This window comes from Mixophyes fleayi, chromosome 9 (genome assembly GCF_038048845.1).
Source record: "Mixophyes fleayi isolate aMixFle1 chromosome 9, aMixFle1.hap1, whole genome shotgun sequence".
NCBI classification, from domain to species: Eukaryota; Metazoa; Chordata; class Amphibia; order Anura; family Limnodynastidae; genus Mixophyes; species Mixophyes fleayi.
The window spans coordinates 84733403-84750443 of NC_134410.1; the positions used below are offsets into that span (position 1 = coordinate 84733403).

Below are 17041 nucleotides of genomic sequence, written 5' to 3' on the forward strand. Positions count from 1 at the left end.
TTCAGCACAAGAAGGGAAGTGAGCACGGGAACGCAGATGGGTTATCTCGCCAGTGGGAATCTGTGGGAGATGGCTTGGGCAATGACCTGTCAGTCAATCACCATTGCATCTCTTAAAAAGGGAAGGTGTCGTGAACATAGAGAGCTTGCAGTTATTTATAAGGGATAATTCATAGCTGCAGTGTAAATAGGTGATATCAAAGGAATCCATTGATAATTTCAATTGAAGTGTAAAATTTAAAGACAGAGAGTGATATAAGTGTGTTTGATGGCTTTGCACATTCTAGTGTGAAAAGATAAGTGGGTCGCCTGTGACATCTTCAAATGGCTCCTACTGTGAGACAGCCTGGCTTGAGAGGGAGTTTTGGACACTTGAATAGACTGTGTGGGGCCGATCCCAGCTGGAGATCCTTGCAGGCAGCAATAAATACAATTTTATAATATTTGTACTGTGACAGCATCTTTTTTTGATCTTTGGATCAGTATTAGAATTCATTCCCACCAACTTTTATATGCCACATAAACTTTCAGAGGAGTTTGGATTAGAGATACTCCTCTAATTTGTAATGATTGAAGGGGGATCAGTAAGAGCATATTCATTGGGAGTAATGTGATTAAATCAGACACTGCATATTATATTATTATAAGGAGATTCAGCTTTCCAACATTATTCTTTGCAGTCTCAGTGTTTATCCCTTAGATATTTGGGATTTGTTCTATATTTTCAGTTACACCCCATGTATGATCTAGTTATGCTCTGACAACAATCTCCAATAAGTATTCAATGCTTTAAGCACTGGTATATATTTCCTCTTTTATGCTCTCCCATTGACAAGGGGTACCAATATTAGTTTTCACCTGCCCGAATATATTAAATAAATTGTGGATTTCAAGGGTGACAATCATATTGGTTTATAGTTGATACAATATATGACCCTTGTTTCCTTATCTGGCTCCACTATCCAAGGTTTTTTAATACACTACTATATTTTCTTTTCACATAATATCTTTTTCTTTCTTTTATTATTTCACTTTTTACCAATGAGGTTAATCAACATCATTTGGATAGATATGTTTTTATCATTATCAATAAAGGCATTTGCCCGGAATAATTAACAGTAATAATAAATTTACTTTCTCAGTGTGGATAGGAGTGCTCTCAGAATCCATCTTTCTCTCTTCGTTTCCTCTCATATCACAATGGTAAACCTACATTAAAGATATTTAGGTTTCAGGTCAGAAGAAATGTATTGTGTTTAGTCTTATATTAATCCACCTTTCACCAGCAGGAATCCGGTATCATCGTATAAACAATTGCACATTGCGATCGCTAGTTATGATTAGTATGAGATTAAAATTCAAAATGTAATATGTTAATAGGTTAGTTTATACTAGAGATGGACGGGCTCGGTTCCCCGAGATCCAAATTCATCCGAATTTAGCCTATCCAAGTACCGAGCCGAGCAAACTCGGTACTCTCCCGCCCGTTCGGATTCGAAATCGAGGTAAAACGTCATCATGACGTATTCGTATTTCTGAGCTCGGTTCTCGCGAGATTTGAAAAACATAAATACCAGCCTCCACAGCAATCCATCGCCATTTGACAGAGGGAGAAAGCAGGGTTAGGTCACACTGGCTATACCAGCGCAGGGACAGAGCAGTAATTGAACACATTATTGTTTCTATGCAATACCATTCTAATCTTAATACTAGTTGTTACAGCAGTGAGAGGAGGATAGAGGAGGGTTTTTTTGTGCAGTTTCTGGCACTCCAAATGCTTTTGGGGTGTTCCCCATTATTTTGCTTTCATTTTTCTGGCTGTCAAAAGTCTTATTTGTCAGCAGTCTAAAAAAATAATATTTAGCACTCCAAGTGCTTTTGGGGTGTCCTCCATTCTTTTGTATTAATTTTTCTGGCTGTCTAAAGTCCTGTCTGTCAGCAGTCTAAAAAATTATATTTAGCTCTCCAAGTGCTTTTGGGATGTTCCCCATTTTTATGCATTAATTTTTCTGGCTGTCAAAAGTCCTGTTTGTCAGCAGTCTAAAAAAATAATATTTAGCTCTCCAAGTGCTTTTGGGGTGCCCCCCATTCTTTTGCATTAATTTTTCTGGCTGACAAAAGCCATATTTGTCAGCAGTATCTAAAACAATTTGTAGCACTACAAGTGTTTTGGGCTCATAATGAATTCAAAGCAGTCCACATATGAGCAGAATCAGCAACCAGGTTCCGTCACCAGTCCTGATAGTAGTGTTCCCAGTATGTCATCTGAGAAAGGCGATGTCAAACTACACAGTCTTTTGAAATCAGTCAAAAAAAAACACACCAAAAAAAAAAAGGACAAGAAAAAGGCCATTTTCATGCCAGGTCATAAAACAAAAAAATCCACTTCTTATGTGTGGAAATATTTCTACCCCAATCCAGACAACAACTGTATAGCCATTTGTAGTGTATGTCAAGCCACATTCAGTCGAGGGAGGGACCATAACCATCTTGGAACCTCGTCTATGTTACACCATTTGATGAGAGTTCATGGCAAAGTGTTGGGAAAAGTTGAAAGTTCTTCCAAAAAAATTACAAGCTCTCCATCAGCAGCTAGGACCCTCTGCTCACCGACATCCCGACGACTACAAAATACACCCACCACACCATCCTCATCAATATCCTCAGTAGCACTCGGAGTTAGCCCTGCATCCCACTTATTAAGGCTGGATGACTCCTGCACTATTATTAATTCCTCTGAAGAAAGCGTTATTCCCACTGCTGCTGCTGTTGCTGCTCCTGGGGGTGAATCGTCAGCCCAGAGGAAGGTCAAGAAAAAGAGCAGTCCTACATTTCAACAATTAACTGTGAAACAATCATTTGCTAGGGGAAGCAAATATGACAGCAGTCACCCAGTCGCCAAGCGAATCACAGACGCCATGGCTGCCATGTTAGTGTTAGATCTGCGTCCAATATCCACAATAATCGCAGCTGGTTTTTCACAGTTAATTGAGGTTTTGTGTCTGCGTTACAGAATTCCATTGCGACACCATTTTTCCCGTAAAGATATTCCACAACTCTACCAAAAAGTGTGTACAAATGTAGAGATTGCGCTGAAAAATGCCATTCTGCCCACTGTCCACTTAACCACAGATATGTGGACAATTGAAAGTGGGCAAACCAAAAACTATATGACTGTGACAGCCCACTGGGTTGGTCATTCACCTTCACCAGCAAGAACAGCAGCATCATGTACACCACTACGTAACATTTGTCACAGGCAGGCCACTCTTTGTATCACTGGCTTCACTAACAGGCATACAGCTGACAATTTGTTACGCAAACTAAGAGATGTGATTGATACATGGCTTATACCACTTGGACTCTCCCCAGGATATGTCATTTCTGATAACGCCAACAATATAGTGCGAGCATTACAGCTGGGTGATTTCCAGCACATTCCCTGTTTTGCTCACACCATCAACTTGGTGGTGCAGAGCTTCCCTACGAAATAACCGTGAGGTGCAGGAGATGCTTTCGGTGGCCCGTAATATTTCAGGCCATTTCAGGCATTCAGCCACAGCATGTAGGAGATTGCAGCAGCTCCAAGAGCAGTTTAACTTGACCTGCCACCAACTTAAGCAAGAGGTGGTAACTAGGTGGATTTCCACCCCTGTACATGCTGCAGAGGATGGAGGAACAGTGCAAAGCCATCCAAGCGTATTGCACAAGCCATGATATTGGGAAAGGAGGGGGCATGTATTTCACTCTTGCACAGTGGGGAATCCTTTCAGTGCTGTGCAAGGTGCTGAAACCATTTGAAGTTGTGACGTGTGAAGTGAGTGCAGATTCTGCTAGTTTGAGCCAAGTCATTCCTTTATTTAGACTATTGGAAAAGCATCTTGAGAAACTGAAGGAGGAGATGAAAGCAAGCAATTCCGCAAAGTATGTTGGCCTTGTCGATCAAGTACTTTATTCGCTTCACAATGATCCTCGAGTTATTTAAGATCTTGAGCTCGAATCAGTACGTTTTGGCAACTGTGCTTGATCCAACGTTTAAGACCCACATTGAGTCTTTGCTTCAAAATGAACAAGATATGAACTTTTGCAAGGAGCTATTGCTCAGCAAGTTGTCCGCTGAACTGGGCCTTGGCTTGACGACGTGTCCTCCTTCAGTTTCTCAAGCAGCTGCTGCTCGAAAAAAATTGAATTTTCAAAAAAGAAGTAGGGAGGACACAGAGGGCAGACCAGAACAGTTTAACATCTGGGCTGGTTTGAAGGATTTTTCAAAAAAACCTGTGACCTTGCCCATAACTCCATCCAATATGAGTATTAACATGCAAAGGATGGTGGAGGATTATTTCCAAGAGGTAATTGATATGGAAGTGTCAGACAGTCCCTTTCCTTACTGGGAAGAAAAGCAGGCCATTTGGAAACCCATGTACAAACTTGCTTTGCAATACTTAAGCTTCCCACCCTCCAGTGTGTACTCTGAACAAGTGTTCAACACAGCAGGGAACTTAGTCAGTGATCGCCATAGAAGGTTACTTCCCAAAAATGTTGAGAAAATGATGTTTATAAAAATGAACTACATCTTCCACGAGGAAGGCCTTCACCATCCAAGACATCCAAGCACTGACTGTTCTATTTTGGCGGATTTAAGCGATGATGAATTGATACTCTGTGATGATGACGTACACACTGATGAGGGTGAGGATGAAGTTGAAGATGATGACAATAACATCTTTTTAAAACTTTCTATATAAGTCTAGGGTGCAATCTACCCCAAAAGAGGAAAGGGACTTGGGGCAATTCCATATCAGGTACCGTCTTGAAAGGCTGCTGTTTGGGCAATTTCTACTTAAGGTTAGGGTGTCATACACAGAGTGACCCTAAACTTTCTTTGTCCATTTCTCCTAATATTGTACAGTTTATAATGGCTGAATTTTTTGGTATTTTGTACAAGTGGAGGGGGACCTAGAGAGACAGAAACCAAACTGCCTTTGTCCATTTCTTTACCTATTTAAGTATAAGTGTAGGGTGTAATATACATCCAAAGACGATGGCTGCAATGCCAGTATTCATAGATGGAGAGGAAGACAATCTGGTTTGTGTGTAGAATTAATGAAGGCCTACCAGGAATTAAACAGTTTTTTGGATAATGTATTAGCTTTACAATTACATTACTTATCCAAGAAACAGGTGGAGCACTAAATTTGGTTATTTTAGGCCCAAAAACTTTGATTTTTAAACAAAATAGCAAAACAAAACCAAAACCAAAACACGCAATGACGGTTTGGCAAAACCAAAACCAAAACCAAAACACGATGGTAATCCACATCCAAAACCAAAACCAAAACACGGGGGTCAGTGAGCATCTCTAGTTTATACTGGACTTTTGGTGGTTCCCTGAGGCAAAACACATACACAGCTGTTGGAGTTGCCTCCACCTTTGGAGAAGCATCATTTTATCTGACCTATGACCTGCAATGTACTGAACTAACTTGAACCCTGAACCAATGAAGAATGGTCTTAGTGTTTTCTTTGTGTACATTGTGACATCATCACTGTTTTCTTTCAACTCAAATTGTATAAAAATAGGCCACTGGGCACAGTAGTTGAAGTGAAGCATTTAGCCAGAACGCAGTTAAAATCATGCTAGTGAGTGACAGAAGTACTCACCAATCAATGTTGTTTAGAGAAGAAAAAATATAAGCCAATAGAGACAGAGAGGAGGGTTTTGTTGATCTGTATAACTGCTTGCTCATGCACTTCTCTTCCTATTCCTGCATCCGGATTTCAGTGTGGAGTCAGGCTGAGTAGCTCCTTTTCAGCCTTTCTTTTGCTCTGTGTTCCAGTGTTAGTGTTTTTATTGTCTACATTTGTTCTCCCTCTTCCCCCTCTTTTGTTTGCCTAGCTCTCCCTGCTTTCTGCCTTTAACTTAGCTTTTCTCTCCCCCTCTTTCCCCCCCCCTTTTTTTTTGTTTTCCCAGGGGGCGGTCACATCACAAAATAACTTTGAGTCAGGTTGCAGCACCCTCCTCTATTTATTCCCTGTAGTTTTTCTCCCAGGACTCGGTTGGACAGGTTCAAATCCCTCTCTCTGCCTTAGTCATTAATAGGCCTTATCTAGGGGGATCATTTGAGTGGGCCCCATCTATATCCTCAGCGCCAGCAGGGTACCCTGCCTTTTATCCATATCCCCTGGTTCTTCAACAGGGGCTGTCTCAGCCAGTTTACCAGCAGGCCCTCCTTTTCGGTGGGACCTGCCTTATCCTACAACAGAACAGATACCCAGTCCGCAGAACACAGCATTAGTCGGCCCTCCTTACCCTTACCCTTTCACGAGATACACGCATCAGTACCCTGTACTTTCTCGCTCCAATTTTGGTTCCTCAGGATAGGGTCAGGTTTATTTAGATATGTCAGGGGCTAGAGTTTTTACTTCCAGGGGTAGACCCCCTCCCCCGGGATTTTTACCACAATTTCAAGGGAAAACAATAGAGCAGATAGGTGGAGCAATTATCCCCCCTCAACTTACAGCAGGTCAAGTTATGGCTGTAGGCGCTAACGTGTCCTTGTCTTCAGCTTCCCAGGTAATCGTGGAGGAGCCAGAAAGAGCAACAGGTCAAGGCGCATCCACGTCTGATCCTCAGGCATCATCGGGCGCCACGGGACCACAGCCGTATGACGGCGTCCCAACCGCTTCGGGGACACAGTAGGAGGGTTCCCTGCAACAAGGGTCGGTAGGTCAGTTGGATGGTGGAGAGGCCGGTCCTTCAGCTTCCAAGGCGGTGAGTGAGTCTGGTGATTTTCTTATTGCACATGGGCGCACTGCTAGTCCTCCAGCTCCTACCACTAGCGAGGGTTCTTCCTCTTCATCTGATAAGGGTCCCCATAAGCTCATAAAAATCTTAAATACACATTTCACACATAATAAATCACATATGGATAAGCAGTCCATATTGGACAAGGCGACAACGTCCGCAAGCCCTATGGTCCGGTGTGAGAACACTGCCCTGTTGTCAGGAATACATCCTAGATGGCAGATGTCAGAGATAAGATTAAAATGTTTTTTTTCATTAATATGTTTGAGATAACAGTTTCAGCTAAAAAGCAATTGGTCGCAGCTTGCTCAAAAGGGGGAATAGGGGAGAAATCATATAAAACAATCCCCAGGTGGATCACATGGTATTGTTGTTTTTCAGCGTGTTATCTAGAAACTAGATCTGAGGCCACTGTAGAGGTATGGAAATATTTACATCTCATAAATGAGATATACATTTGTCCAGGTACGTGGCGCAGATATGATGAGTAGTTTTGTGAAAAAGTTAGCGGTCAGGTGGACATGCCATTAGGTTTCAGGGATGTGAAGATCTGGATGAAACTCAATTGGGCGAACCTTAATCTAGGTCAAGGGGAAGTTTAACTCGATTTCAGCAAGGGAGGAAATGTAGTGCTCCCCAATTCACAAAAACAGATGTTTTGCGTTCAGCAACGTGTCTTGTGGTAGGAGTGAGTCATGTAAATACAGGCACGTGTGCTTCATGTGCTGCGGTCCGCACCAAGCCAATGAGTGTCCGAGGAGTGCCCCCAGTCTCAGCAGGGGCCGCGACATTGACGGCAGATCTGTGTAAAGCCCATTCACCCATAAACTTCACGGTATTGGAGAAATGGCTCAGTCTTTATCCGCATGTGGATCAGGCGTTTTTTCTCTGCGAATGTTTTCGTCACGGCTTTTGGCTTCCTATAGGCTCCGCGGTATCCACCAGAGCCTCTAGGAACCTTCAGTCAGCTTATACTTACCCAGAAGTTCTGGGAGAGAAAATTCGCAGAGAGGTCAGCCTGGGTCGCATGGTAGGACCTTTTCATTCATCTCCCATTCCAGATTTAGTCATTTCCCTGGTAAGCGTAGTTCTCTAGAAAGTCCCAGGTAAATTACGCTTGATTCAGCACTTGTCCCACCCAGTAGGAATTTCAGTGAATGATGCCATAGATCAGGACATAAGTTCGGTTGTGTATCAGTCATTTGTGGAGGCCCTGGCGATGATTAGGCTTTTTGGCATAGGGGCTCTCATGGCCAAACTTGATATCAAGTCAGCCTTCCGTTTACTCCCCCTTCACCCAGATTCATTTAAGTTCATGGGCTTTAGGATCAAAGACAAATAATGCATATATCGATGTCTTCCCATGGAGTGCTCCCTATCTTGCGCATTTTTTGAGTCCTTCAGCTCGTTTCTACATTGGGCTATTCAGGCAGGGACAGGTCACAGCAGAATAGCACATTATCTGGATGGTTATTTATGGGTCCGTCCAATTCCACTCTTTGCTTGGATACGTTGTGCTCAGCCCAAGCACTCTTTTCTGTAATGGGGGTTCCCGGGACAAGACAGAGGGCTCTTCAATGTGCTTATCTTTCCTAGGGATAGAAATTGATACAGTGGAAGGCTGCTGTCGCTTGCCAAGGGAGAAAATCTTGAAATTGGAGAGTTTGATATCCGGTACTCTGGTCTCCCCCTCTAACACCCTACGAGAGATCCAAGCTTTATTGGGGTCTTTCAATTTTGCATGCCAGGTTATCCCTATAGGTAGAATTTTTTTAGAAAACTCCAGTTAGCCACGGCAGGGAGGAATAGACCTCATTCCCTAATTACATTAAATGAGGAGATTGGGGCATATTTTGAATATTTGGGGTACATTTCTAAGGAAATTTAACGGTTCTAGAATCTGGCCCTCCCCTTCTATATCCACCAGGTCTTTAGATTAATTTACAGACACAGCAGGGTCCAAAGAGTTTGGGGCTTATTTTCAGAGTGAATGGTGTCCATCCACTTGTCCGCAAGCATGGATAGATAATGGCCTGGTGCAAAACCTTCTAGTGTTAGAATTATTCCCCATAATAGTGTCTTTGGAGTTATGGGCCCCCCAACTTAGCGGGCGCAAAGTCTCCTTTTGGTGCGACAATTTGGGTGTGGTTCAAACAATCAATCTTCAGAGTGCATCTTCCAGGCCAGCTGTTAACTTATTGCGTTTTCTGGTTCCTTGTTGCCATTACTTCGACATAAATGTTTGCGCCAAACACGTCCCTGGTATAGACAATTGCATAGCAGACTCCCTGCCCCGTTTCGAATGGATCTGTTTTAGAGCTCTAGCCCCACATGTCAAGCCCATCGGTATAACATGCCCATCTTATGTTTAGCAGATGGTTGAGCCGGCTTAAGAATCCTGGCTGAAGCTTTCCTGTCCCCATCCACTTGGAAGGCTTATCGGGCGGCATGGCAGCATTGGGAAAAAAAATTGTTATCGCATATAGTGCCAGTGCCCCGGGGACCCATCAGAGTATTGATGATTTTATGTGGGATTCTTACCAGGAAGGTTTTTATTAACACAGCCATATCATCTACCTTGGCCGGGATATCTTTTATGGCAAAAATGCAAGAGCTCCTAGATCCCTCCAAACCGTACCTTATTGCAAAAGCATTGAAGCTCTGTCCCATTCTTTGGGATAACAGTAAGCCTATAGACCTCATTTTGTTATCTCACATCATTTCAGCGTTTTCCTCAGGTGTCTGCAGATCTTTACGAAGTTACCCTTTTCAGCATTGCTTTCTCTATGGCCTTCCATGGTGCTTTAAGAGTTAGCGAGTTGGTGGCTCAATCCAAGCGTAAGATAGGGTCGGCCATTTTGTCAAAAAATTTCATTCTAAATCACAATAGTATATAGTGTAATATAGTTAGATCAAAAACAGACCAGGTGGGTAAAGGCCATTGGTTCACCATGGTGAGTCAACGAGATCAGGTTGTTTGCCCTGTTCATTTATGTCATATGCTTGTGGAGTTGCGTCCCATTCAGGCCGAAGTTTGGTTAGTTCACAGGGATGGGTCACCCCTTACGAAGTTTCAATTTCACACGTTACTCAAGCGTGTGCTGTTATCCTTTGGTTTACACCCCTCAAATTTTGGGACTCATTCCTTCCGTATTGTGGAAGCTACTGCTGCAGCAACAGGAGGTGCATCTGTGGCATCCATTCAGGCCTTGGGCAGGTGGAAGTTTAATAATTATAAGAGTTACATTATGATGTTTAAGCATATTGTTTTGTCCCTTTACCACAGATCTGCTCTACCTCTTTTTTTCTGGTGGACCCAGGGCTCTGCTGCTCACCGTTTTTAGCGGGGGTCGTGAAGGGATTTTTTCTATTCTTCCTGTGGTCGGCCTGATTGGCTGTGAGACAGCCAAGGTTAATTTAGGTTTTTACCTTCACCTGGGTTGCTGGTCCTTTCCTTTTCCATGACTATTATGTTTATGTATTTATATTTGTGCTGCACATTAACAGACATTTCTTTAGTTTTGTTGCCTTGGTGGTTTAAGCAGTTTTTCTACCTTTCCCATTCAGGCCAGTTATACTGTTTCAAAAGGTTTTAGCCAGTGCATTAGCCATTAGAATTCGCGTGGAGTTTGTAACAGAGAATTATGTACCCTGTTTTCCAGCTTGTACCTTACCCATGTTAATATCTTCTGTCTTAGGTGTGGACGGCAAGAAGATACATATTTGGGTTATGGGGCATTTGTTTCTTTATTGGGCAAGGAAACATATTATGGCTCAAAACTGCTCCTGGTTGCCTACTCACGCTGCAGTCAGATGGATAGGGAAGAGGGGCATGAGATGGGCCAACTTCATGCCTCTTCTTGTTAGTGAAATTAATAGGCATGGTACTCCAGATATACTGGTCATTCATTTGGGGGGTAATGATGTTGGAATAGGAAAATCATTGGCTCTAATTATCAACATTCGCAATGACATCTCAGTGGTTTTGCAACGGTGGCCTAACATTAGACTGTGCTGGTCTTATATAATTCAATGCCTTAAATGGGGATCAAGTATTCCCATTATTTTCATAGCATCCATTAGGAAAGTGAATCAGTTTGCGAGTAAAGTTGTTAGAGCTTTGGGAAGTTCAGTTATATCTCACCCCTTGTTGAAAGCAGAATCTTCCCATTTTATTTATATCTGATGGAGGTCATCTTACGGAGGAGGGGATACGTTATTTTATAGACCATTTGCTTTGGAAGTTGAGGGCTGTAATTAGGTTTGGTGGTGGCGGGCCGCATATCTGTTAAAGGATTGCGGCCGGTGGTAGGAGAGCATTGCAGTCAGTAGACTTGCATATGGTGCTGGGTTCATCTTGGCATAGGTTACTACCCCCCACCCAGTTGGTGTCAATAGATGGTTGGTCCTCCTGTGAGGAGGACCCGCGTCCGGTATCAACAGGTTAATACCGACAATTAAGAAGGGGGGTGTAGTTTTGCAGTTTAGACAGTTTTTAGCACTGGCCAATAGATAAGGCATCATCAAGGGTTAGTGGTAATATGGTCTGACACTTCCACTGTTTTGCTGTTTTGCTGTTGCTGACTGCCTTGCTCTCATCCACCATCCAGTCCTCAGGAGGTTAAGTTAATACATTCAAATTTAATAAATTTATATTTTTATTCCAACGATAATTTGGTGTCTGTGTCATTATTTGATTATATAAAAGGTTGAGTTTATTGTAATGTGTGATAAGATGGGAACTTCCTTGCTATGCATTTTAACACTCTCTTTCTCTCCACAGACTTCAGGATTATTGACTGTTGCTGGATCCAGTGCGCAAGTGTATGTATCGGTTATACTTTGTTATATTTTGGAATTAAATCTGTTTGTTCTTTGGAACAGACTGATCGCATCAGACAATCTTTATTGGTGATTATAGTTACCGATGTAACACCTGTTTTGAGTATGCTCTTTTTTTCCCCCTCTTTGGTGGTTTGGAGTGCTGTGGTGCCTAAACAAATCAATAATAATAATAATTTAATTAAGAAGCATTTTGTAGCTTCACACAAGGGAATTTGAAATTATAGGTGCAAAACTTCTTCACTATCATAAAAACATTAGAATGTTTCATAAAGAAGTCAGTCATTTTCACTATTGTCCACATAGGGAAATATTATTTCTTAAATAAAAATGGGAATTGAAAGCTTTAAAAATGATGATATATAGTAACTGTTATGGAGGAAGGCAGAAACAATGTAATATAGTATATATATTGTAGTGAATACTTGGACGGGTTAAGTATAACATTTTTCACAGCTTCAATGTTCTAGTTAAAATTTTCAGGGAGATTATGAGATAATCAACTAGGATATTAAAGACTAACTAGTGCCAACCAGGTTACCTACAGTACTGTGTGCTACATGCTCCCAGAGTGGTTTTGTGTATGTATGGCATGATGCCAGAGGCTGTGTAGTGTAGAAGGGCTGCTGGGAAGATAGCAAGGATGCATTAAATTGGTGACATAAATGCAAGATTGCAGTTCGGGAGGCATAGCGGGGATCTAGGAGGTTTTCTTCATGGGAAATCTGCCAATATGCTGAAAGGTTGGAACATTGTGGCAACACTACAACCACCTCCAAGCCTTAGTAATAAAGCTCATAGAGGGGTAATGCTAATTTTATTTCATGGTAGTTATTAAAGACCTGACAAGAAAAAGACCATGATTTTGCCATCTTGAGTTAGTGAGAGTTCATGCTATGTGCAGGGTGACACCAACTCTGCTTATGTGTTATGCGTGGGGAGAAAACACATGCGATGTGTTATGTGCAGAAAGGTGCTAACAATAACACTGTGTAATGTGCTTGACTGAGCGTATGCTGACAATGGCAGTGGGGGTACACACATTCCTTTATCCCCCTAACTTGGCACCAACAGCAAGTGTAAAATGATGCAGAAAAATAAATGATATATAAAATACATCAATTTTATTATGCCATAAGAGTTCAGCAAAATATTAGAACAAGTGTGGGGAGCAGCGTCTTGAAGATGGGAGTGTGACAGAACATTGTGGGCGAGTAGGAGAATATTTCTTGACAACATCTGAGATTTAGGAGGGGGAGGCATTATAGAGGGCTTTATAAGGGAGTGTAAACAACTTGATTTGTTTCCTGGAGGGAATGATGAATCAATACAGAATTTTGAAGTTAGGCATAGCGGAAGAGAAATGGCAGTAGAGGATGATTATCTCCTGTGCTGCATTCAGCACATATTTCAGGGGGCAGACATATGTCAGGCAAGCCAGAGAGGCGATGATTGCAATAATCAAGGTGGGAGATGACAAGAGCGTGGATGATGGTCTTGGGTGCATCCAGGGGGAGGAAAGGGTTAATCTTAGCAATGTTGCAAAGGTGGAGGCACCAGAAATGTGCATGTGACAGGATGTAGGAAGTGAAATTGAGGGAAGAGTCAATAATGACCCCCAGGAGCATGTGTGGGGAAAGAGGAGAGGCATCACCATCAATCTAAAGGGATATCAGAGGAAGAAATGTGATGATAGATGGTGCAATGATTATAAGCTTAGTTTTGAATATGTTGAGCTTGATGTAGCATCCAGCAGTCCACGTGGCTATGACAGAAAGGCAGTCAGACACACGGAAGAGGAGGGAGGGAGAAACATCAGGGGAGGAAAGGTAGCTTAGCGTGTCACTGGCATAGAGGTGATATTGGAGGTCAAATGAGTGGATGAGGTAAGTGAGGACATGTAAAAAGAGAAAATAAATGAACCCCAACAGATAGATGGACATGAGAGGAGCAGGCACCAGAGGAAGATACGTTGAAGTAACAATCAGAGAGGTAGAATGTAAAATAAGAAAGGATAGTGCCGTGAGGGCCAAGGAAGTGAAGAATGAGGAGAGTATCGTCAAGTTTGATAAAAGTGGAAGAGACTTCAAATAGCAAGAGCAGGGAGAAATGGTCCTTCAACTTAGCAGAGGGTAGCTCATTAGTCACCCTGTTACGACAGTCTCATGAGTTGGCAGAAACCTCATTGCAAGGGATTAAGTGAGAGGATGGTGAGAAAGTGTGTTAAATGGTTTTATAGTAGCCTTTCAAGAAGAGTGGAAAGAAATGGGTGTAGGGATATAGGGTGGTAGCTGGAGAAAGAGGCAGGGTACAGAGATAATTTATTGTGTTTAAAGGCAGAAGGGAAGATGCCTGTAAAGAAATATAGGCTGAAAATGTGAGATAATTAACTGCAAGTGTATCATGACAGATGGAGTCAATTTTGCCCTTGAAGTAAAAAGCAAAGTCATGAGCGGAGGGGGTGGAGGCGATGGGCAGAGAAAGGAGTTATTGGTGTAAAGGAGGAGATGAGGGGTTTTGGATTAGGAGGAGATAAGGATTTCGAAGTAGGCCTGTTTGACAAGACGGAGGGCAGCGTAATAGGAGGAAGGATGAATTTGAAATGCATATCGTCTGCGTCAGAGCAAGACTTTCTCCAGAGGTGCTAAGCATATCAGGAGCATCTCTGAAGGTAGCAAGTGAGCTTGGAGTGTCAAGTTATGGGTTTATAATGGCGAAGGTGAAGTGTGGTAGCAGGGGCAGCTTCATCTAGAGCTATGGAGATGGGCGAGTTATAAAAGGAGACTAATGTGTTTGGGGAAAACAAAGAGGAGATGAGAGAGAGAAGTGATTCAAGGGTGTCAGAGAACTGGAGGGGCCAAGATCACACAGGTTGCATAGTGTCCGCGGGGTTTTAGGTGAGGTAGGCAGAGGTGGAGTTTATGGTCAGAAATCAAGAATGATGAACTATGGAAGCCAGAGATGTCAGAGAGATGAGCAAATATGAGGTCAATGGAATGCAAATAGTAGTAGTTATAGTTTACCTACCAAAATGATCACTTTGCTTATTTGTAAAGGCACATGGCCTGTTTTCCGGGATTTTGTACAAGATGTGGACAAAGGAAATGTCGGTTGTTATGCTGTCAACATGACAATTCTAAATGCTGACACTTCCATTCTGGTGACAGCTTCAAAATGTGGACGGTGTGATTGTCGACATTCACAATGTTGACATTCATGATGCCAATACTAAAAGTGTAATGCCGGCATGTCCGGTTTTCTGGAAGCTATAAATGACAGGGCACAAGGTACATGGGACGCTGGCACACAGACAGCCCTGAATATCCTGAGGTCCTGAGGACTGAGAGGAGAAGTGTTACAGTGAAGCAATCTAACAGGTTACAGAGCTGACCAATCAGAATGCGTCTTTCACATAGATGAATGGGGTCATGCACTGAGGTAGGAGTTGACTTTATGTAATATTCTTTAGTAATTAAAGAATATCATCTGGAATCTATTTTCCTGGGAGTCCAGGAGGTCTCCCAATATTCCAGTCTCCTGGACATTCCGTGAGAGAAGGCAACTAGGACCTTGCCCTAACTCCTTTTTAAATCAGTGTGGCATTAATATATGAGTTTCCCTCCACATATGCCCCTTCTCAAATAACTGAACAACTCAAACATAAAAAATTAATATTGGCATATATTTATTTCATATGTCAGATCTGAGTATTCTTTACTAATAACTCCACTACTTGTAGTACATGCATTTGAGTGCAAAGAACTTCCCATTAAAAATCAGAGTAATTCTACATACATAATAAAAAATTCCAATGTGCAATAGTGACACATTAAATAAAGTCATCCCCGACTTCCCGCCACTGTCAAGATTACTTTAAAACATAAACAAGGTACTATTTCTATGAGAAGAGGAAAGTCTGAAATGAATGAAAGGGTGGCACTGAAGTGGTAGTAGGCAGGACTGAAGTGATGTTTGTACTTTTTCCACCAGACACATTTCAATCTGGACTCGCAAATCTGGAATGTGAGTATGCACCTATATATGCCCTTGTTGTTCAAGTAGGCACATTTGGCAATAAAAAAATGTGCTGCTGTGCAACTTTTTTCCTGTTTGCAATTGACCTCCTTGAACAAGAAAACAATAAGCTTCAATTGTGCCTTGTAACTGCCCAGAACAACCCAGTGCACAGCCAATTATTGTGTCCATTCACAATTACCTCACAATTGCCTCACAGAGAAGTCATCTTAGCTGTCATAACTTTGTGAAGGAAGGTACAGTGATATAAGAAATGTATATTACAATAGGATCTTGTTGCAGCTGCAAGGAAAACTCATAGGGCCTGAGTCATTAAGGAGAGCAAAGCATAAAAAGGAGTAACTTTGCACAAAACCATGTTGCATTGGCAGGAAGGTAAATTTAAACTGTGGGAATAGATTTATAGTTGAGGAAGGGCGTGTCCTAGATCAAATTTAAATTTCAGTGTAAAAATAAAGCTACCAAGTATTTATGTGCTAGATGAAAAAAACAGCCAGCATTTAACTTAATGTGCAAAATAATAAACTAATTTGCACCCCTTGTATTGTAACATGGTTCCTGGAGAACATTTACTGCTTTTTTTGCCTTACTTTCCTTAATAGCTCAGGCCCATAATGTTTGAAAACTCTACTTACACCTAGTCATCTTATAATAAGCAGCAGCTTTAATGAAGCAGCGGTAAGTTGTGACTACTACTGCAAGTTAAATTTGAATTCTGCTGCTTTGATATCCCTGCACAAATGCTGCTGAGGAAAAGTTATCACCTGGAAAGGAATGGTTACTTTCTCATTCTGTCTCCAAGAGTAATTATTTTGTTATGTTGTCAAGAGAGACCACATTTTTTTTATGAAAGAGTGAATGTTTTAAAGTTGGAAAAATTTTATTCTGGTTATGTTGAATTCACATTGACTAGCTTTTCAAGTTATCATTTGATGTATTGGTGGTTCCAAAAGTGGTTCACCGTTGAAAACAGGGAAATTAATTTCAACTTCTATCTTAAAATCATCCCCATAAATCTTACATATTTTATAGTATTTTACATATAGTAAAGCTATAGCAGGACTATCTAAGTGATAGCATTTCAAGACTTGTTTTTCACTCCAAGATATCCTAAGAATCCAGAAAGCAAATCGGCGAACCAGCTATGAGCCTCTCAAATTTTATAGTCCTTTCACAACTTACAATTTAATACTGATTTAAAGTGTTTCCTTGCCATAAATTCTGTTATTTTAAATCATATTGTCATATTGTTCCTGTTTACTTGAAGTATCAAGCTGAAATTATGAAATAGGCTATATGAGAAAGTATCAAAAGTAGAAGATGGTAGTAAATGGATAGTATGACAAGGAGTAAAATGGAC

General features: G+C 41.6%; 1 protein-coding gene across 3 annotated transcripts in view; it reads right to left on the reverse strand.

Annotated features, from left to right (window-relative positions):
- FRMPD3 (FERM and PDZ domain containing 3) overlaps positions 1–17041 on the reverse strand; it is a 735664-nt gene that overhangs the window by 236459 nt on the left and 482164 nt on the right. The window lies entirely within an intron of this gene.